This window comes from Taudactylus pleione, unplaced genomic scaffold (assembly GCF_031769625.1).
Source record: "Taudactylus pleione unplaced genomic scaffold, aTauple2 ptg000046l, whole genome shotgun sequence".
Taxonomy (NCBI): domain Eukaryota; kingdom Metazoa; phylum Chordata; class Amphibia; order Anura; family Myobatrachidae; genus Taudactylus; species Taudactylus pleione.
The window spans coordinates 10,373,242-10,395,662 of NW_028284448.1; the positions used below are offsets into that span (position 1 = coordinate 10,373,242).

The following is a 22,421-nucleotide window of genomic DNA, read 5'->3' on the forward strand; positions in this document are numbered from 1 at the left end:
CTTTCTTCGTGTTTTGGATCTGGATTGGTTTTGCCAAAACCACCCTTCCGTGTTTTGGGTTCTGGGTTTTGTGTTTTGGATCTGGATTTTTTCTTAAAAAATAAAAAAAAACCGCTAAAATCACATAAATGGGCCTTTTTTTGTTCCTACGCTATTAATAACCCCAATAACATTAATTTCCACTCATTTCCACTCTATTCTGAACACCTCACACCTCACAATATTGTTTTTAGGCCAAAAGGTTGTACCGAGGAAGCTGGATGACTATGCTAAGCGACACAAGGGGGCGGCACAAACACGTGGCCCATCTAGGAGTGGCACTGCAGTGGCAGACAGGAAGCCAATCAGCGTTATGGTGCCCATTTGCATGTAGCACGAACCCGGGAGATCCGTGCTACATGCATCTGTGTGATTGGCACAGAGCAATGACAGGTCCGTGAGACCCGTCTGTGCTGCTGTGGTAAAAAAAAAAAAAAAAACCTGTGTAAAAAAAGAAAAAAATGGCGTGCACCCCCCCAAAAAAGAGCAACCAGCCCCGGGCATTAGTAACCCAGTGCTGGGTGTGCTTAAATACAGGGGACAAACGACGTAGGGGTCCCCTGTACTTAAGCACAACCAGCACCGGGCTAGTCAGAACCAGCGCTGGTTGCCAAAATACGGGGGACAAACGACGTAGGGGTCCCCTGTATTCTGCGCAACCAGCTCTGGGCTCTGATCCGGTCCTGGTTCTGGAAATATAGGGGACAAAAAATGAGTAGGGTTCCCCTGTATGTTCCAGAACCAGCACTGGACTTTTTCTAGCGGGGGGCTGATGCCACAGCCAGGGGAGCCCTTTCACCGGGCCCCCCAGCCGCAGCATCAACCCTGACCGCTAGTCAGCCCAGGCCGGGGATCCCTGGAGAGCTGGGGACCCCCCCAATAAAGGGGTCACCCTCTCCAGGGCACCCCAGGCCCAGGCTGATAGCCCGGGGCTATCCCCGCCACCCCTGGTGGCGGTGGGTGGCGGGTTGATTGTGTGGTGTGGTGTAAATAAAGAATATCAAACATTGTCTTTACAAGTAGAACTGCAAGTCCCAGCTAGCCTGCCCCGCATGCTGGTACTTGGAGAACCACAAGTACCAGCATGCAGGGCATTAAGGGCCCACTAGTACCTGTAGTTCACCTGTAAAAAAAATGTTTAAAAAAACACAGGACACACACACCGTGACAGTATAAGTTTATTAAACATACATACACACACACACATGTACACATACTCACCTATGTAACCTGTAGCATCGGTCCACTTGTCCGGTAAAGTATCCCTAGGGGACCTGTGAAAAAAAACATACTCACCATCTCCTATGCGAGGTTCTGTCCTCTTCGTTCCAAAGTAGGCATCCCCGGACTTGGCAAAAAAAAAAAAACGAAAACGCGATCCACGAACTTAGTACCGTTCTATAGAACGGTACTTCCCGAATGAGAGCTTAGCGGCGGGGTATCACCATGGAAACCCCGCTGCTAAGCGTTCATTGGCTGAGAGAGGTCATCTCCCGTCTCTCAGCCAATGAACGGCTCCCTCCATTGTAGTCAATGGTGGGAACCGCAGGGTAAACTTTAATAACCTTGCGGCTCCCAGCATTGACTACAATGGAGGGAGCCGTTCATTGGCTGAGAGAGACGGGAGATGGCCTCTCTCAGCCAATGAACGCTTAGCAGCGGGGTTTCCATGGTGATACCCCGCCGCTAAGCTCTCATTCGGGAAGTACCGTTCTATAGAACGGTACTAAGTTCGTGGATCGCGTTTTCGTTTTTTTTTTTTGCCAAGTCCGGGGATGCCTACTTTGGAACGAAGAGGACAGAACCTCGCATAGGAGATGGTGAGTATGTTTTTTTTCACAGGTCCCCTATGGATACTTTACCGGACAAGTGGACCGATGCTACAGGGTTACATAGGTGAGTATGTGTACATGTGTGTGTGTGTGTGTGTGTGTATGTATGTTTAATAAACTTATACTGTCACGGTGTGTGTGTCCTGTGTTTTTTTTAAACATTTTTTTACAGGTGAACTACAGGTACTAGTGGGCCCTTAATGCCCTGCATGCTGGTACTTGTGGTTCTCCAAGTACCAGCATGCGGGGCAGGCTTGCTGGGACTTGCAGTTCTACTTGTAAAGACAATGTTTGATATTCTTTATTTACACCACACCACACAATCAACCCGCCACCCACCGCCACCAGGGGTGGCGGGGATAGCCCCGGGCTATCAGCCTGGGCCTGGGGTGCCCTGGAGAGGGTGACCCCTTTATTGGGGGGGTCCCCAGCTCTCCAGGGATCCCCGGCCTGGGCTGACTAGCGGTCAGGGCTGATGCTGCGGCTGGGGGGCCCGGTGAAAGGGCTCCCCTGGCTGTGGCATCAGCCCCCCGCTAGAAAAAGTCCAGTGCTGGTTCTGGAACATACAGGGGAACCCTACTCATTTTTTTCCCCTGTATTTCCAGAACCAGGACCGGATCAGAGCCCAGAGCTGGTTGCGCAGAATACGGGGGACCCCTACGTCGTTTGTCCCCCGTATTTTGGCAACCAGCTCTGGTTCTGACTAGCCCGGTGCTGGTTGTGTTTAAGTACAGGGGACCCCTATGTCGTTTGTCCCCTGTATTTAAGCACACCCAGCACTGGGTCACTAATGCCCGGGGCTGGTTGCTCTTTTTTTGGGGGGGAGGACGCCATTTTTTTCTCTTTTTACACAGGTTTTTTTTTTTTTATTTACCACAGCAGCACAGACGGGTCTCACGGACCCGTTAGTGCTCTGTGTCAATGACACAGATGCAAGTAGCACGGATCTCCTGGTCCGTGCGTGCATCTGTGTCATTGAAATACACAGCAGCACAGACGGGTCTCACTGACCCATCTGTGCTCTGTGTCACTGTCAATCACACAGATGCATGTAGCACGGATCTCACGAGTCCGTGCTACATGCAAATGAGCACCATAATGCTGATTGGCTGAGAGCCGTGACAGACGGCTCTGTCAGCCAATCAGCACTTTGCCCATTAAAGGCAAAGGCATTTTTTTTTAAATGGCCGCTCGAGGCAAAACCTCGAGATCCGACAGCAGATCTCGAGGTTTTGCCTCGGGAGAGGGATCCGGGGCAGACAGGGAGATCCGAGCTTGGGCTCGGATCGCCCCGGATCCCCGAAGTTCGGGTGGGTTCGGTTCTCAGGGAACCGAACCCGCTCATCCCTAATATATATATATATATGTGTGTGTGCGTGTGTATATAACTATATATACACATATATATATATATATATATATATATATATATACATATATAGTATCCTATGGTCCTGCACTCACACCTTAAAATAATGTTCAATCAGGGTGCACTTCAAGACATAAGTCCATTGTATAGAAGTAGTATCCTCGAAATTCTCGGATGAAGGCGCTCACTTTGAAATTAACGTTTTTATTGAAGTATATTATTCAAACAACTTTTTTATACAATTCTTCATGCCAGACACTATTTAATATGCGTCGACGTTTCGGTCTACAATTAGACCTTTCTCAAGACAAGTGTCTGTCCGATATAAATCACAAAAATAGACATCTACAAAAGAAAACCAGAATTCAAATCAGTGTCATGTAACAATGTCTATCTGGCCCCATTCTATTATATAGAAAAATAACTGACATACCATAATTCACATGAAGGTGAGTATATTACAGCTCACCAAAGATAAAACGAATCGCTGGGAGATGGTATCTATGGAAGAGTAATGATACATGCAAAACTGTATTGGTATAGTACAAAAAAACACAAAATACCCATATGTATTATCTCAGACATATATACAAATGAAAATATGCCTAAAAACCAACTGATATGTATACATAAGACAAGAAACATATGTTAACAGATACAAATAGTAATGATGCAACACAATCAGGATGCCCATATATCACATCCTGAACCTGTGTATATCAATATAGATAAAAGACAAATGATTACATATAACCAAATAATAGTAGCAATTCAAAATGGAGCATATATAATCAGATAATCGAAGGCATATAAAACTACAGCCCAACATTACTATACCTGCACCAGCGTGATCCAAGCCATCCAAGCCGCCCGCATGTGTAGCGCTGCCACAAGCTAACGCTGCACCAGACTGGAAGTGTCATATAGCTGTCCGTGCTTCCCTTAAATACATCCTACTCGCGCGCTCTGCAGGGCGCCGTCATCTACACGCGACCTGTACATTGACTGAGTCATTACTGAAGGGACGCGGTGGCCATCTTGGAAGCCAAAAGTGTATACGAGTTAAGGGCAAATAATGCCCATACTTCAGAGCATTACTATACCTACACCAACGTGATCAAGGCCATCCAAGCTGCCCGTACGTGTAGCGCTGCCACAAGCTAACGCTGCACCAGACCGGAAGTGTCATACAACTGTCCGTGTTTCCCCTACATACAACCTAATCGCGCGCTCTGCAGGGCGCCGTCATCTACACGCGACCTGTACATTGACTAAGTCATAACTGAAGGGACACGGCGGCCATCTTGGAAGCCGAAAGTGTATACAAGTTAAGGGCAAATGACGCCCATACTTCAAAATAGACCAGCACATTAAACAATATATTAATAGTAACTCAAAATAGAATGGGACCAGACATAAAGTGAACCGGGCAACCCATATGCCTAGACAAACTAATTAGTCTCTTGATATCCATATGTAAACCCAAAATAGAAGCTCCACAAAAAAGGGAATTACATCTTATCTACATAACATGAATGAAAAAAAGCATAAAATAAACGAAGACCTAATAAGTGAAAAACAAAAACAGTAATAAATGATAATAATGAGAAATAATAGACAATAAATTATAAAAAATAGAAAAATAAAAAATATATATAAAAATAAAGAATAAACATAGAAACATATAAAGAAACATAGACCAAAAATATACAATAAAAGATTAAACATAAAACACCATAGGTATACACCGTGAAGCAGAAATACCAACAGGAGACAAACCAAATATATACTTAAATATAGAAAAGAGAGAGAGACTCCCTAGGATGTATATTGCTAATAAGATACATAAAGATTCCCCAAAAGAATATATATCCAAGTGGATCAAGAAATAGTATGCACATAGAAGATCATACAAGGCACCAAGAAAGTATTGTGAGACACCAACTAGACAAACCGGAGACAATAAAGGCATATCAGACAAATACACCCAGAGGGTTGTGCTCATTAAGTCCACGCGGAGTCACTGTGTCCAATGTATATATCCAGTAACACTCTTTCTTCTTTAGGAGTGCAAGTCTGTTGCCACCCAATTGTGGTGGGGGAATCCAATCAATTAACTTGCACTTTAGACTTGCCAAAGGATGTGATTTCTCCAAAAAATGTCTGGCCACTGGTTTATCGGTTGATTTCATCTGGAAAGCTGCCCGTATTGAGGCACGGTGGTTGGCCATACGGTCGCGGAATCTCCTTGACGTCAATCCAACATAATAGAGACCACAAAGACAAATAAGGATATATATGAGGTGATCTAGATTACAATGTAGTCGATATCTGATCTTTATTTTGCGACCCGTATGCGGGTGGGGAAAAGTTGGACCCGTGACCATTGCACTACAGGATATACAGTTACCACATGAGAACGAACCAGGTTTTTTGGTCATTAACTCCAAGGTGCTGACTCCATCTTTTGGAAAAAGAGTTGGTCTCATTAATAGTTGTTTCAAGTTAGGGCCTTTCTGAAAGGCCATCATAGGTGGATCCATGTTTTTAAATGGTAGAAGAGGATCCGATTTCAAAATTGGCCAATATTTCTTAAGGGATTTGTTGATCTTATATGAATTTCCATCATATTTGCTGGTAAAGATCATCCTATTTGGTCTCTTAGGTTTAGAAGAAGGGTCTTCTTTTGTATAGATTTGATGTGCTTTTGTGAGACATCTAGACAAAGTCCCTTGTGTATATCCCCGGTCCTTGAATTTTATAGACATTTCAGCCAATTGTATTTCCCTTTCATCCACATTTGAATTAATTCTCAGAAGTCTCAAAAATTGAGAGATCGGCAAATTCTCCTTTAGGGCAGGCGGATGGTGGCTTGTAGGAAACAACATTAAACTCCTGTCTGTTGGTTTTCTATATAGCGTTGTAGATAAACCACCATCTTTGATACAAATGGAGACATCTAAGAAATTGATTGAAACAGGATCGACTTGGGATGTAAAACGAATGGGAGTGGTCAGTAGATTCAGAGCAGAGACCATTTCCCCAAAAGATTCAATCGTTCCATGCCATAAAAGAAAAATATCGTCGATGTAGCGACAGTAAAATTAAATCTGATTACCGTAATTAGGGTAAATATAATGTTCCTCATAGTGCGTCATACAAAGATTGACATAAGCGGGCGCCAAACTTGAGCCCATCGCTGTTCCTGTCCGCTGCATATAGTATGCATCCTTATATTTGAAATGATTGCACTTCAAAACCAAAGAAGCCAATTCAACAATACACTCTGAGGGAATGTCCTCGACTGGGCCCTTGATCAAAGCTTCCTTCAGGACATCCAGGCCTTCCCCATGTGGAATGACCGTATACAAAGAATTAACGTCCATGGTAGCCAAAACGGTATCTCCTTTTATATTGACAATTCTCCTTATTCTCTGCAAAAAATCACCAGTATCTCGAATATAACTGGTACTTTTTAAAACAAGTGGTTGTAATTTACTGTCGACAAAAATAGCTAAAGATTGTAGGACAGAGCCAATTGCAGACACAATCGGTCTTCCAGGTGGATTTGTAATTGACTTATGGATCTTTGGAAGTGTGTATAATATAGGACATCTTGGATGATCCACTGTAAGAAAATTCCATTCATCTTCATTGATCCATCTGTGACTTAGAGCTTCTCCAAGGAATATATCGATTTTACGTTTTATATTACTGATAGGATTAATATCTAATTTATGATAAACATCTTGATCTGAAAGCTGCCGACAGATTTCTTTGTCATAATCGACCCAGTCTTGTACCACAATTGCACCTCCTTTGTCCGCAGATCTAATTTCAATACTGAGGTTTTCCTTTAATCGCTTTAATGCCGATAATTCTTTTGGTGGTAAATTTTTATATGATTTAGATGGTTTGTCTGTTACAAGCTGGTTTTGTATCAATCGTAGGTAAGTCTTAAGACTGGCATTTTTGGACTGGGGATCAAAATGTGATTTCTTCTTAAACACTGTTTGCTTAGATACAGGTGTTGTTTCATCATAATATTCTTTAAGTCTTAAATTCCTACCAAATCGATATAGATCCACGGAGTGATTAAATGCACCATGTAGGTACAAATGAAAGACCTTTTGCTAATAGATTTACCTCATCCCTATCAAGGGGTGTTTTTGATAGATTAAATACCACATTTATATCCGTCGCCTGCAGACACGCCTCCTTGTGTCCACCCCTCCGCGGATGGGGTCTCTGGTTCTTAAATCCCTTCTTTCTATGGCTGTTGGTTCCTGGCCTGAACCATGTTCTAAAAAATCACTACTCCTATTGGGTGGATATGTACCATCATTGAGATCAGTATCCGATGTCGAATATGATGAACCTGACTCATATGGAAAGGAAGATACTTGTCTTCTATACATGTATCTACGTGGTATACCACCTCGTGTTCTCACTTGATCACCCAACAGCCATCTATAGACATGATGATTTTGATAGTCAGAGGCCACAGTGACCAATTTTTTACGTTTGAATGATATAAGATTCTTTCTATAGGTTTCAACTTGATTTTTTAATCTATCCAACCAGTTGGTACTCTTGTTGTCCTTAAGGGTTGGCAAAATCGTGATACTAGCTTGTGCAATCTCACCCTTAACCTTCTGTAGTTCTCCATTAACTTCTTCAATGACCAATATAATTAAATCCAACGAACACTTGTTCAATATTGCACACCACCGTGAACAAAAAAACGGGTTATTCCTCCCTAATGTCGGGATATTCTGGATACAAAATCCATGTGGAATATGTTTACGCCTATGAAATTCAGATAAAAATTGGCCATGTAATTGGAGATCTATTTCCCTTCTTTGTAATTTTAATAATCGATAGAATAGATCCACTGATGACTCTGCTGGCAGGGTATCAAAATCCAACTTTTCAAACAAGACTTTGTCAATTTCTTCATCTGTAAATGAAATTGCCCCAGATTCTGCCTGGGATAAAAGATCCTCATCCAGCAATGCAATACCCCCTTGGGCCATGGTGGACATAGGTTGATACGGCTCACTTTAAAAATTGTCACAAAAGACACCTACTTCAAATGTCAATACTGCGGTGGGTGTCAGAAAATCACAAACAATCAAGTGTGTGACAAATATAGTATCCTATGGTCCTGCACTCACACCTTAAAATAATGTTCAATCAGGGTGCACTTCAAGACATAAGTCCATTGTATAGAAGTAGTATCCTCGAAATTCTCGGATGAAGGCACTCACTTTAAAATTAACGTTTTTATTGAAGTATATTATTCAAACAACTTTTTTATACAATTCTTCATGCCAGACACTATTTAATATGTGTCGACGTTTCGGTCTACAATTAGACCTTTCTCAAGACAAGTGTCTGTCCGATATAAACAGGTTCAGCATGTGATATATGGGCATCCTGATTGTGTTGCATCATTACTATTTGTATCTGTTAACTTATGTTTCTTGTCTTATGTATACATATCAGTTGGTTTTTAGGCATATTTTCATTTGTATATATGTCTGAGATAATACATATGGGTATTTTGTGTTTTTTTGTACTATACCAATACAGTTTTGCATGTATCATTACTCTTCCATAGATACCATCTCCCAGCGATTCGTTTTATCTTTGGTGAGCTGTAATATACTCACCTTCATGTGAATTATGGTATGTCAGTTATTTTTCTATATAATAGAATGGGGCCAAATAGACATTGTTACATGACACTGATTTGAATTCTGGTTTTCTTTTGTAGATGTCTATTTTTGTGATTTATATCGGACAGACACTTGTCTTGAGAAAGGTCTAATTGTAGACCGAAACGACGACACATATTAAATAGTGTATGGCATGAAGAATTGTATAAAAAAGTTGTTTGAATAATATACTTCAATAAAAATGTTAATTTTAAAGTGAGTGCCTTCATCCGAGAATTTCGAGGATACTACTTCTATATATATATATATATATATATATATATATATATATATATATACACACACACACAATGAGTATGTATATATAAAGAAAAAATCCACTTACAGTATCTCAGAACTCCCTGTCATTGATGATGCTGGCAGGGAGTCAGTGAGTACAGTGAGTAGAACTCAGTTCTGCTGCGGCTGCCTCTAAGCTGGGGAAGGTGGCTGCAGTCATTGGAGCAGACAGCACCATGGTTCTGCTACTGCAGCTTTCAGCTTCCGCTCTCATCTTGTCTTGCCTCCTCCTAATGCTCTTCATATGAGGCAGCGGTGGCAGGGAGGGAGGCAGGGACAGAAAGTCCAGTGCAGGCGGATCATCACACTTAAAGACACCACGTGATGGGGGTAGCCGGGGAAGGAGTCTCCGGGGTGATTAACCTGGTGGCTTCCTTGTTTGATAAAATGTGCATGTACTGTAGCTGCCGCGGCTCCTTGGGGCCCCTCTGTACCTCTGGGCCCAGGACGGTACGCAGCGTGATCTATGACATCACGTGACCCCCTTTAGTCACATGCTCAAAACAGCATTGTCCCCTGGTCCTGTAGCCGGCACCCATCAGGCTGCTTCCGCCTGCCAGAGTTTTCAGCTAACCAGCACAGTGTGCTGTGAACCACCTGACACTTTCAGCGGAGCGCCTGATCTCCCGGTAATAGCCTCCGTCCAACCCTGGCAACGGGCCCCCTAGGAGCCGGCGGGCCCTAGGCGGGTGCCTTTGTTGCCTAGTGGAAAATCCGGTCCTGGGTAATTCAAATTGACTGAGGCACTAATTAATACCCCTTTTACACCAAAGCTAAAACCCGGGTTTTTGAAGGGTTAACCTGGGCAGCTCCCTGGTGTAAAAGGGGAGAGGGTTAGATCGCCGGGTCGAGTGACCTGGCAATCCAACCCTGGTAACTAGCAGGGTTTAACACGGGCACAGCCCATGAAACCCTGCTGTAAGAACAGCGCACTCCGGGTCACGATGACCTGGAGTGCGCTGCTAGCCGGCCGTTTGGTCTGGCTTCAGTGGTGCTTGGAGATGACGTCATCTCCAAGCGGCGACTTTCACTCCGCAAAAGCCGGGTCTATGCAGACCCGACTGCGGTGTGAGCGGCGCTGACTAGGGAATATCTTGAGTCGGCGCCGGCAAAATTCCGGGTCTGATCCGGAATTTAGGTGGAAAAGGGGTATTAGTCACCTGTGGTCAAGTATTGATAACCTTTAAACCTGGACTGTTAGGGTGCCTTGAGGGGCAAGTTTGGGAACCAATGTCGTAAGACATAATGACGTGAGGCAGACCTCCAAAAAATTCTTCAGCGCCTGAATCGCACCTGAGAGCAGAAATCCTGCTGTAGTTGTAATCAAGGTAAAATTGCAAACCTACATAGACAAGAGAAACAATGACTCAACTGCGCTGGTTAACTGAAAAAAATTACTATTATATAAACACATAAATAGATGAAAATGAAATGTGCAATATCAATTCAAACAAGTTGTTTTAATGAATTAGTCCTAAAAATATTAAAAGCCACTTCTTATAAATATATCAAATGTCTCAGTAAAACATATAAATAATATATAACAGAATTTACATGTTTTACCGAGACAATTGATATCTTTATAAGAAGTGGCTTTTAATATGTTTAGGACTAATTCATTAAAACAACTTGTTTGAATTGAATATTGCACATTTCATTTTCATCTATTTATGACGTGAGGTGGACCTGTCCAGCTCTCTTTACAAATGTCATTCACATATTGTCATACAGTTAAACACCCCAAGGTGGGAGCAAATAGAATTACATTAGTAAATTGTATACAATAAGTAGTAGTACAGCTTTTATATCATTGGGAAGAACTTCAGTAAAGCTGGCCATACACGCTACAATTATCGGGGCGATCCGCCTGATATCCGTGGATCGTCCTGATAATTGTAGCGTGTGTGCGGGCGACCGAGGGTTAAATATTGCTCGGTTGGGCATGCCGGATTGTCCAGCATGCCTGTACGATGCGATATTTACAGGTAAACTGTCGGCCGCATCGGGCAGTGTATGCCCAGCTGCGGCAGACAGACCGACATTTCCTGTGTTCCTTCCCATGGAAGGAGCAGGGAAATGTCTCCTCCCCCGTAGGCGGATCGCAGATTTCAGGCACATACACTGCGAGTAATCTCCCAGTGTATGCCACGGACATCTGTAGCTGGCAGGCTGCCAGATAAAATGTCTGTCGGTCTGATAGACATTTTATCTGGACGTGTATACCCAGCTTAAATAAAGTTCAGTTCATGCACTGTTATTTTGTCCCTATTAACTTAATTACCCTAATTACATGCATAAAGTACTGTGTGTCCAGAAAATAGCTTGGAGACAAAGGTTAATTTATACCCTCCAGCTGTTATCAAAGATGTTTGAAAGGTGATCAACATGCAATTTGTGCTATTGGAAAAACAGGATTAAATATCAGCAGGTCGTTTTGTTGTTGGCATTGAAAATGACATGTCACTGCATTACTTGTTACTAACACTATTGTATTTTCTGATGGATTCTTTTTGTTCACAGACCTTACATTTCTGATGTTGTACTTTGGCTATAATTACAGCAGCAGGATAAAGGAAGAAGTAATGCGGAATATGATAATAGCTCAGCTTAATAACCTTGCCAAGAAAATGTGTGGTTATTTCCACGAAGGGGTAAAATGAGAGCAATGTCCAGAAATGACAAATCTCATTCAGATGACTATTTCCAGGAATTCATAGCACAATTATCAGCAAGTACTTTTATACCTTATGCGCACAGTTTCCATAAATTGTTACTGTAAAATCTTATCATTAAAATTGCAATGTATAGTCTTATTCCTTCATGAAAATCACTAATATTAAGTACTTGTTCTAGCTTGTTGGCTATGTTGATATGTAATTGAATTAATCATGCTTTCTATTTTTATTTTCTGAAAAGGTAATGGGCTTGATGCTGAGATGAGAGTATCACCCGTAGACGCCCCTGTATAAATATATACACATATGTCTCCAATTGCAAAGTTGCAGCATCTGTGCTATACTCCTGCCCCCTATCCTTACCCCATACTTTCCAACTCTCCCTCATTGTCAGGGAGACTCCCTGAAATAGTAGCAATCTCCCTGTCTCCCTGAAGAGTCTGGCAATCTCCCTGATTGCGCCTTACCCCCATTTTAAAGCTGTTATATATATAAAAAAAACCTGAGATATATACAGTCAAATGGGATCATTAGTATCAGCTCCCTGTATTGGTTATAAGGCACAATGATCCCTATGGCTACAGGCATTTTCTCAAAAGTATCAGTGTGTTTTTATCAACAAATAGATCTTACTAACTGCTTTGGACCTCGTTTACATTTGGATGTAAGACAATTTTATGACACGCCTCCCAGATGTAGCAGGACACGCCCACTTTACCGATGCGCTCATAGGTGCTGCTTTCACAATCTCCCTGAAATGCTTTTTCAAAAGTAGGCAAGCATGCCGTACCCATGACTAGTTACTCATCATCTTTATCAGGTCGCACCTGTACCAGAGAAAACTTGAGGCAAATGATACGCCTTGAAACAGACAAATTTACACTTTTGCCCAAATCTGCATAGCCCACAGGAGTGCCGACATATCCTCACTGAACTTTGCCTACATGAGTGTGCCCCCAGTTACAAGTGGAGATTCAAATGAAATGCGTATGACTCCACATCACCCATACATGCGAATGCATGGTTCCAAAGCATGCACAATGCAAAGCACAAGGACAGAGCAGTAACTATGGCTCGCGGCGCCCGATGCAGGCCATGCCCCCCTACAAACACAGAGAAATACAATAATGCCTGGAGCATCCTCAGGATGCTCCGGGGAGCTGTAAGGGCAGTGGTGTGCACATCTGAAGTGGCCTAAGGACGCTCCAGGCGGCACTGCTGCAGAGATTCTGGCTGAAGGGTGCCATTCGAGGTACCCTGCTAGCCAGATGTAGGAGCTGTGGGTGAGTGGCGGTGCTAACCACAGGGCTCTGCACTCTGTGTGGCCGCACCGTTAGTACACCCCTAGTTACGGCCCTGCACCAAGATACTGTATGCTCCACACACAGGTGTAGAAGTTAATGTACTTTTTACATTTGAAATACTTTCTTTCACTAAACGTTACCTTTTGGTCCTAATAGTGTGGTTAACATCAACCCATTTCTGTGTTAGGAGAGGGCACCCTGTCTATCCGTCCTGGCACTATGTCTCCCGAACTGCTGGAGGCGCAACCTAAGACCCTTGTGCGCTACTGCGCATGCTCTGTGTGTCCGCGCACCTTCAAATCCTTCCTCCATGCTGGAAGGATATGTCCCTGAGAGTCTCCAGACTATGCTGTAGAGATGGCATTACACAGGCTACAGGCGCCTGTCAGCAGTGACGTAAATTCATCCCAGGCACCCCGGAGGCAAGGTATAATTTGGTGCCCCACCGTCACAGCCACTGGCATTGTAACATAGCATTTTGTATGCAGATACACCTGCAGTGGCACACAGAATATAGGCATGTTGCATATAATTTTAATCATCAGAAGCTGCTTGTGTGTCCTATTCTCATTTTGTGCAAAGAAGACGCATTTGAAGGGAAATATTTGCAAGAAAAGATGCTCGGCGCTACTGAGCCACTCTGCGCTCACATGTTATGTGTAACACAGCTTGTAGCGCCCGGAGCATAGATGTATGGAGTGGGACAGGGGGTGCGCCAGGACTTCTGCACAGGTCTGAGGCTAGGGCTGCCGCCAGGGAGGAGTGCGACAGAGAGTTGTGGGTGAGGGGAAGCACCGTATGTGTCACAGTGACATAATAATCTGCTGAGTAGCAGAGACACCAATGAGTAGGGACAGGCTATAGATAGATGGAGGGGCAGCTGATGGTCTGACACAGAGCTCTCCACTAGTGTATGGGGGCTTCTCAAGTGTCAGGAAGAGGTGACATGTATAAAGCACCAGAATACAAACTATTTGTGTGTTGAATGCTATCGTAACCCTGTCTATCTAGGAATGCTGTATAATTTATCACAAACACATTATATGCTAAATGATGTTTATTTGCAATAAATAAGGATGAGCAGACTCCTGTCAATATTGTCCCTATCTTCTATAGTGAGAGAATCTATAACAGCAAAGGTGGTAACCAGAGCCCGCTGCAAGTCGGGATGAACTTGACTGCTTTTGACAAGGTCGCCTGATCCTATAGAAGATGAGGAAGATAAACATAACAGTGCAAGATGGTAATTGCAATGATTAAAAGTGTACACAGTACAAACACAAAACCCCAACTAAACTGCCTAGTGGAATCTAAACTACCTGAGACATATACTACCTAGTCTAAACTGCCTAACAGAAGCTAACCTAGTCTAACATATTACTACCTAATCTATACTGCTTAACATCCAGCTAAACTTTTCAAAGGGGTATATTTACTAAAGTGCGGGCTTTTAGAAATGGAGATGTTGCCCATAGCAACCAATCAGATTCTACTTGTCATTTATCTAGCACCTTCTAAAAGACAATAGCTAGAATCTGATTGGTTGCTGTGGGCAAAATCTCCACTTCTAAAAACCTGCACTTTATTAAATCTACCCCTAAGTAGAGAGAGAGAGAGAGAGAGAGAGAGAATATACAAATAAGCAGTGCGATCTAATGATCTAAACAGCATGCAGAGATCATTCTGCAGAGTGGAAAAACCTATAAACACAGCAACGATCAACTGTATACGATAACACAAAATAATAAAGAACAAATGCAGTAAGGAACACTGCACGTGCTCACAATACTGCAAATGAAAAGAGGATGAGTGGGGGGGGGTTCCAAATGCTTGGTTTTGGGCCAAAAACTATTTGACACAATAATAATATACAGTACAATGTTTATAAATGTAAAATATGCAAAGGACAGAGGACAGAATGGTAAGCTGTAAATTATTGCAAAAAAACCCTCTATTATTCTGCTTTAGATAAATCCAAATTGACTATCTTCAAATAAATATAATACCTTGTAAATGAATACAACCCTGCAAATTAATACTAATTGCCTCTCTAAATAAAATAAATACAATTATAATCAGTGCTAAAGCTACTCACTAAGTGCTTTACATCATTATCCGAAGCCAAGAAATTGCATAGCAGCACAGATAACTTATTGCATTATCTTTTTCACAGAAAAACACATTTATGTACTACAGCCAAAACATAAGTAAAAACAATAGCCGTGGCAATTTTGTTGAAGCCAAAGTCCATTAAAATATAGATTTTCCCAAAAATTAGTCTTTGGAGATTTTCGAAGAAGTGGTTTTCTATGAGATTTGTAAACGGCCACACATTGCATCCTGTCTTTAGAGCCAAACTGCCAATTTGCTATCCTGTGGTTTGGATGCTGAAGCCCCAAAGTGTGTGCAGTGTGTAGCAACCCACATGCAGTTTACACTTTACAGCAAAACAACGATTTCTACATAAAGAGGCATATTTACCACGAACTGCTTTCAAAATGTGGCTGTGATGTGAAAATAGCCCTCAACTCGCAATGCAGTATTGTAAGTTACTGCTTGCATTTAACAAAGTTGGTGAGTCAAACACAGAGCTTACGTATATATGTCCTGGCGAAAGACTAGAGGCAAAGTCAGTGGCATAACTAGGTATTTGAAGGCCCCATAGCAAAACTTTGTAAGGGCCCCAATGTACTACCCAAAATGTATACAACACATGTAACTTTGAAAACCAAGATGGGCCCCCCTCAGCTCTGGGCCCCTTGCACCTATGGTAGTTACACCTATGGGCAAAGTGTTGCCAAGCATATTTGACAGAAGCAGATGTTGTCAAACTAACAAGGAGATGTATCAATGATTACAAACCAAATGCAATTAGTTTTTCTGATCATCATGGCCAATCACGACCTCAGCATCTACAGGTATTTATTAGGGATGTAGATTATATCCCAGCATGCGAGATGCAGGCGTTTAGAATGCTGGCGCTGGAGTCCTGACATGGGTCAGAATCCCGACTCCGGCATCCCGACATTAGTAGTGGGGTTAGGGGGAGGGTTAGGGTATAGGGTTAGGCACTAGGGGGAGGGTTAGGCACTAGAGGGGGAGTGTTAGGGTTAGGCACTAGGCAGGGAGGGTTAGGTTTAGGCACTAGGGGGGAGGTTAGGTTTAGGGGTAGGAGAAGGGTTAAGATACTTACTGACAGCTATTGGTATCTTAACCCTGTCGAGATGCCGACTCCGGGATTCTGACTGCCGTGATCCCGAGCACCGCTATCCCATACTTTACCTATTTATTAAAATGATATTGCTGGGACAGCTCCTCCTGTAACCTGCTGTCCTGGCAAAGTCTTTATTTCCAGGTTTCGGACCCAGCAAAGGTGCAGGAATGTGCATGCATGGCCATTGGGTGTCAGATGTGCAAGCAGCCATTCCAAGAGAGAGTTCTGAAAAAAGTGTTTGTGATATGGTAACTGATAGACTACAATGGCTGAGATGATCAAAAGTTAGCGTTACCTATCGGGACCTAAGCTAAGGTTATTGCAGACTCCGTAGAAACTGTGACTGCTCTGCTGAGATAAAATAAAAGAACCGCAGCAGACATCTCCAATATCTTCATCCATACTAGGGAAACTTCATTGATGCGGAAACCCTCTAAAAAAATTAAGTTTTCTGAGGATTTTCTGCAAAACTGAGTTGATAGGATACATCAGCCCTAAGGGGTAAATTTATTAAAGGTCGATTTGCCATTTTGAGTGTTTAGAGGTGCGATTTCCTTTCGATTTGGATTCGATTTTGCTTTTGGGTATTCACTAAAGGCCAAATAGAATGTAAAATCAGACTTCAAATGGAATTTTGAGTCAAATCGGCCTCAAATCGACCATCGGAAAAACATTGGTACTTTTACATAGCCCAACATAGCCGCATGATAAACTTTAGTTACCCTGCGGCTCCCACCGTTGAGTACAATGGAGGAGCCGTTCATTGGCTGAGAGGCTGGGCCTGACCTCTCTCAGCCAATGAACGCAAAGACACGGAGCTTCAAAGGAGGAAGCCGCGTCTGTGCGCTTCATTTGGGATGGAGTAATCATTCTGGTTAGAGTGATTATTCCTTAATGCGATGGTCGGGTTTTTCGTTTTCTTATTTTAACCCATGGATGTCAACCTGAGAAGGGGACCACTGGAGGTAATATAGGTGAGTATGTGTGAGTGTGTATGTATGTATGTATTAAACTTATACTGTGTAAGGTGTGCATTGTTTCTTTCAACATTTCTTTACCGGTGAACTACAAGTCCCATTGGGGCCCTTAATGCCCCCATGCTGGTATTTGTGGTTCTCCAAGTACCAGCATGCGGGGGAGACTTGCTGGGACCTGCAATTCTACTGGAAAGAAAATGTTTAATTACTTCTATTTTTACACAACACTCACACAATCAACCAGCCACCAGCCCTGCTTCCCATAGCCCATTGCTGGTTGTACTGAGTACAGGGAGACTCTACGTCATTTTTTCCCTGTACTTAGGCCCTGATTCAGAGCCGGATGCTCTGACAGAGCGCTCGCTCTGAATCAGGGCTGGGTCTTTTTTTTTTTTTAGAACGGCCTCCTGGCCACTCGCATAGCTGTGGGTGACCAGCTACAGCGAGCGGCCATGATGATGGTCGCGATGGTCAAGACCATCGCGACCATAGGGCTTGCGACGAGAGCCTTGTGGTAGGGTCTCGTGGCCGCAAGCCCTAGAGGGATTTCGGCTCTAACAGAGCCGGAATCTCTCCACTGACATCACTCGTGATGTCAGTGGGGCAGCCCCCAAACGACAGGCGTTCTCATGGGAATGCCTCCGTCTGGGCAGCCACCCCCCCGACCCGCCCTCACTCAACATCCACAGCTTGTCCCCTTTGGTGCGAGACCCGGAGCACCGGAGTGCCCGTCGCTATCCGGGTTTCGCGCATGCGCACGACGGAGCCGGCTCAGTCGTGCGCATGCGCTCTGGGCCACCATCGATCCGCTTGCGAGCGCTCAGTGCTTGTGACTGGGTCTGTATCAGGACCTTAGTCAACCAGACCTGGGTTTCAGCAGTCTGGGGCTGGTTCTGTTTTGGGGGGTGACCTCACGTTTTTTTTTTGTTTTTTTTAATTTTAACTCTTTAAAAACTTTTTCAAGGCAGATACATGCAGGCATCTCACTGATGTCTACAAAGAAAATAGATCTCAGACTGCACATTCTGGACATATATATAATTGGAGGTGCTACCTGTGGAGACCATTGATATATACACAAAGGTGCTTTGGGGTGGATTGGCTGGGCTAGTTTGGGGGTTTCCTGCGCTCTGGATTTGAGCCTTAGTATGTTAGGGACCTGCCCGACAAGAGGTTACCCGGATATGGTGGGCAGGCCCATAAGCTTGGCCAAGATTATGCCAAAAACCTCTATTGTATTTACTGCAAAATGTATTTATTTATATATAATCAGTTAATTTGGAGTTGAGCACCTGTATTTTTTCTTTGTGTATATATCAATGGTCTCCACAGGTAGCACCTCCAATTATATATATATATGTCCAGAATGTGCAGTCTGAGATCTATTTTCTTTGTAAATTAATTAGTGCATTGATTTGCACACCTGGGAAGCCTGAGCCACTTCCCACTCAGACTAGCACTTCTACTACATTGGTTACAGCATGGAGTCTGGCAATGTAATATGCACACCAGTCAGAGGCACAATAATAAGTAAGTCCTGCTAATATTTAGACTGTGTAGTGCAGCTTTGGTTCATTTTTGGGGTGTGGGTCCCCATAGATTGCTTTGCTGATCTGCTTCAGGGCATCGCAGTATAACACATTTTCTTTTAACACATTTTAATACTTCACTGTCTGTTTGCTTTATATATATGTATTTCACTTTTTTATTTTTATGCTTTATATGCGGCCAGCGGCTGCTCTTAACACTTCACTTTTCTTATTAGAGCGGTGCTTTGGGGTGGATTGGCTGGGCTAGTTTGGGGGTTTCCTGCGCTCTGGATTTGAGCCTTAGTATGTTAGGGACCTGCCCGACAAGAGGTTACCCGGATATGGTGGGCAGGCCCATAAGCTTGGCCAAGATTATGCCAAAAACCTCTATTGTATTTACTGCAAAATGTATTTATTTATATATAATCAGTTAATTTGGAGTTGAGCACCTGTATTTTTTCTTTGTGTATATATCAATGGTCTCCACAGGTAGCACCTCCAATTATATATATATATGTCCAGAATGTGCAGTCTGAGATCTATTTTCTTTGTAAATTAATTAGTGCATTGATTTGCACACCTGGGAAACCTGAGCCACTTCCCACTCAGACTAGCACTTCTACTACATTGGTTACAGCATGGAGTCTGGCAATGTAATATGCACACCAGTCAGAGGCACAATAATAAGTAAGTCCTGCTAATATTTAGACTGTGTAGTGCAGCTTTGGTTCATTTTTGGGGTGTGGGTCCCCCTAGATTGCTTTGCTGATCTGCTTCAGGGCACCGCAGTATAACACATTTTCTTTTAACACATTTTAATACTTCACTGTCTGTTTCCTTTATATATATATGTATTTCACTTTTTTATTTTTATGCTTTATATGCGACCAGCGGCTGCTCTTAACACTTCACTTTTCTAATTAGAGCGGTGCTTTGGGGTGGATTGGCTGGGCTAGTTTGGGGGTTTCCTGCGCTCTGCATTTGAGCCTTAGTATGTTAGGGACCTGCCCGACAAGAGGTTACCCGGATATGGTGGGCAGGCCCATAAGCTTGGCCAAGATTATGCCAAAAACCTCTATTGTATTTACTGCAAAATGTATTTATTTATATACAATCAGTTAATTTGGAGTTGAGCACCTGTATTTTTTCTTTGTGTATATCTCATTGATGTCTGCATGTATCTGTGTGAGAACTAACTGCTCATTCTGAAAGTGAAAGCATGAAGCAGTTCTAACGTGTCGGGGATTTGCAGTTCGTTTTGAAGGGTGATTTGCCTACGATTTGGACATGAACATGCCAAATCGAACAGCAAATCACTGTTCAAAATCGACTCAAATCGAATTTGTTTTGCAAATCGCAAAACAAATCGAATAATAGTAAATGCAGTGAAAAAACAGTTTTCACTGCATTCGATTTGAGTCAATTCAGAAGAGCTAAATCACTCCTCAAATCAACCTGCAAATCGAGCCTTAGTAAATTTACCCCTAAGTCTCAGTTGTTTAGCAATTTAGGGTTATTTCATTCTAAGTAAGAGATTATTTAAAAAATCAGAGGCTGCGCACTCTAGCAACAGGTGGTCCTAGAAGTAAGTGATGGAAAGGTCCTTCACCACAGTGACGTAGCCAGTTTATGACACGAGGGGAGGGAGCATGGAAAAAGGGACTCCAACAGTCCAGGTGTTTTTCATATGACCCTTGCAAGGCGCATCAAACCACCACATACTCCCACTTATATATCCTGTATTTTGCCTGCCCCCTAATTTGTATATTGTGCCCACTATTATGCTCCCCCTAATCTGTATATACTGTATTGTCCTGTTCCCACCTAATCTGTTTGACCTGCATTATGCATCTGATTCAGAGGTGGACGCAGTCGGGTGCTGTGTCTTCAGCCACAGCGTAGCTAAGTAGTTATGCATATGCTGCAGGTGACATCTTGTGTAATGAGACGCACACATCCGGCTTCTCAGAACTGCAGCATGCATCCCACGATGCAGCATCGAATCAACATTGGCAACATCAGAATGTCCACTGTAACTAAGCTGCTGGGACCAGTGAATCTGCATTGGAAGACGTAGTAACTGGCTTCAACATGCCTCAAAAATAGCGCCAACACATCCCTGTTTACTAAAACGCTAACGATCCCCGCCCCCAAATGGCTCCAGTGGGTCGATCACACAGTGAGAAAGATCATAGTGCGACTGGAGCCGCAACACCATCGCAGCACATGCGCACTGCAGCTACAGAGCATCGCACATAAAAACATGAATCAATTGCTACCAAATTGAAAAAGTGTCCATCTCTGAATCTGCATGTATGTTCTATAGCTATAGCCCAAAAATATAACTGTGTGTCCTGCATTGTGCCCATGCCTCTCCCCTCCCCTCATCTATATGTCCTGTAGTATACACACTCCATTACTATGTTTTTGTATTGTGCTCCTGCACCCTCATCTGTATGTCCTGTACTGAGTTGTCCCCCCATCTGCATGTTTTGCATTATCCACTCTCTCCCAATCCAGTCTCTGTTTTGTACTGTGCCCTCAACGACACCCCCCCACACACACACACACACACATGTTAACTTGTTTAATTCATGCCATCCTCCGGTCTTGTCTGCTTACGTTCCATGGCCCGTTCCAGTCCTCTGTAGTGACTACATTTGTGGCTCTTCCTGTCTTACTGTTAGCATGGTGACATCATTACATAATGCCCATTACATTGACGTGTAATCAGAGTCCTGGTATCGCTGGGCCTGCATAGGTGGAGATTACGTTTTCAGCTGGGGGAGTGGCGCTCCCCTTGCACCCCATCCCCTGGCTACATCACTGCTTATCCTCTATGAAGAGGAATATTAAACATGTAGTGAAATACATATGCAATGTGAAAATATGTGCCAGAGGTTTATTTTGACCCTCCATTAATCCTAGACCTAATAACCTGTCACATATGTCTTATACACATGGAAAAGAGACCATCATCAACAATAACTCAAGGTACTCTACTTGTCTTATGAATGGTGTTGTGAGGGAATGTGTTATTTCACCATAATCATGCCCTACTCCAGTTGGGTTTAGCAACTGGAAGAGGACATACTTAGCCTTGTGACAGATTTTGATATTCTGTCCACTGAGGCCCATTATCAATCTCACAAACCTCTGCTGAGAGACTTCAAGAAGTGTATCTCAGAGTTGTAGGGTAAATGGAGTGTGGCCAAAATTCTCAGCACCTTACAGAGTCATCAAATCCTCTTTCATTGGTAAAAGAAGTCCTGAGATATAGCTAGCTGTCTTATTGTTCTCACCTCTTGCAGGAGGACCACTGATATGGACACTGTACCATTGTGTGCTTGGATGGCCAATCTTCCAGTTGAATAAGGGGGGGGGTAGAATAGATGCAGAGTAGAGATGCTGTATCTTTTTAGCATAGCAAAAAGCTCTCTTTTGTGCTTCCACACAACCTTT

General features: G+C 43.1%; 1 long non-coding RNA gene across 1 annotated transcript; it reads right to left on the reverse strand.

The window, feature by feature from the left end:
* Window positions 1–3,424: 3,424 nt before the first annotated feature.
* LOC148537674 (uncharacterized) lies at window positions 3,425–4,181 on the reverse strand. Its single transcript, XR_015873457.1, has 3 exons — window positions 4,078–4,181; window positions 3,674–3,741; window positions 3,425–3,585 (listed from the first exon to the last, which is right to left on the reverse strand). It is a non-coding gene; the product is annotated as an uncharacterized LOC148537674 (long non-coding RNA).
* Between the last annotated feature and the right edge of the window lie 18,240 nt (window positions 4,182–22,421).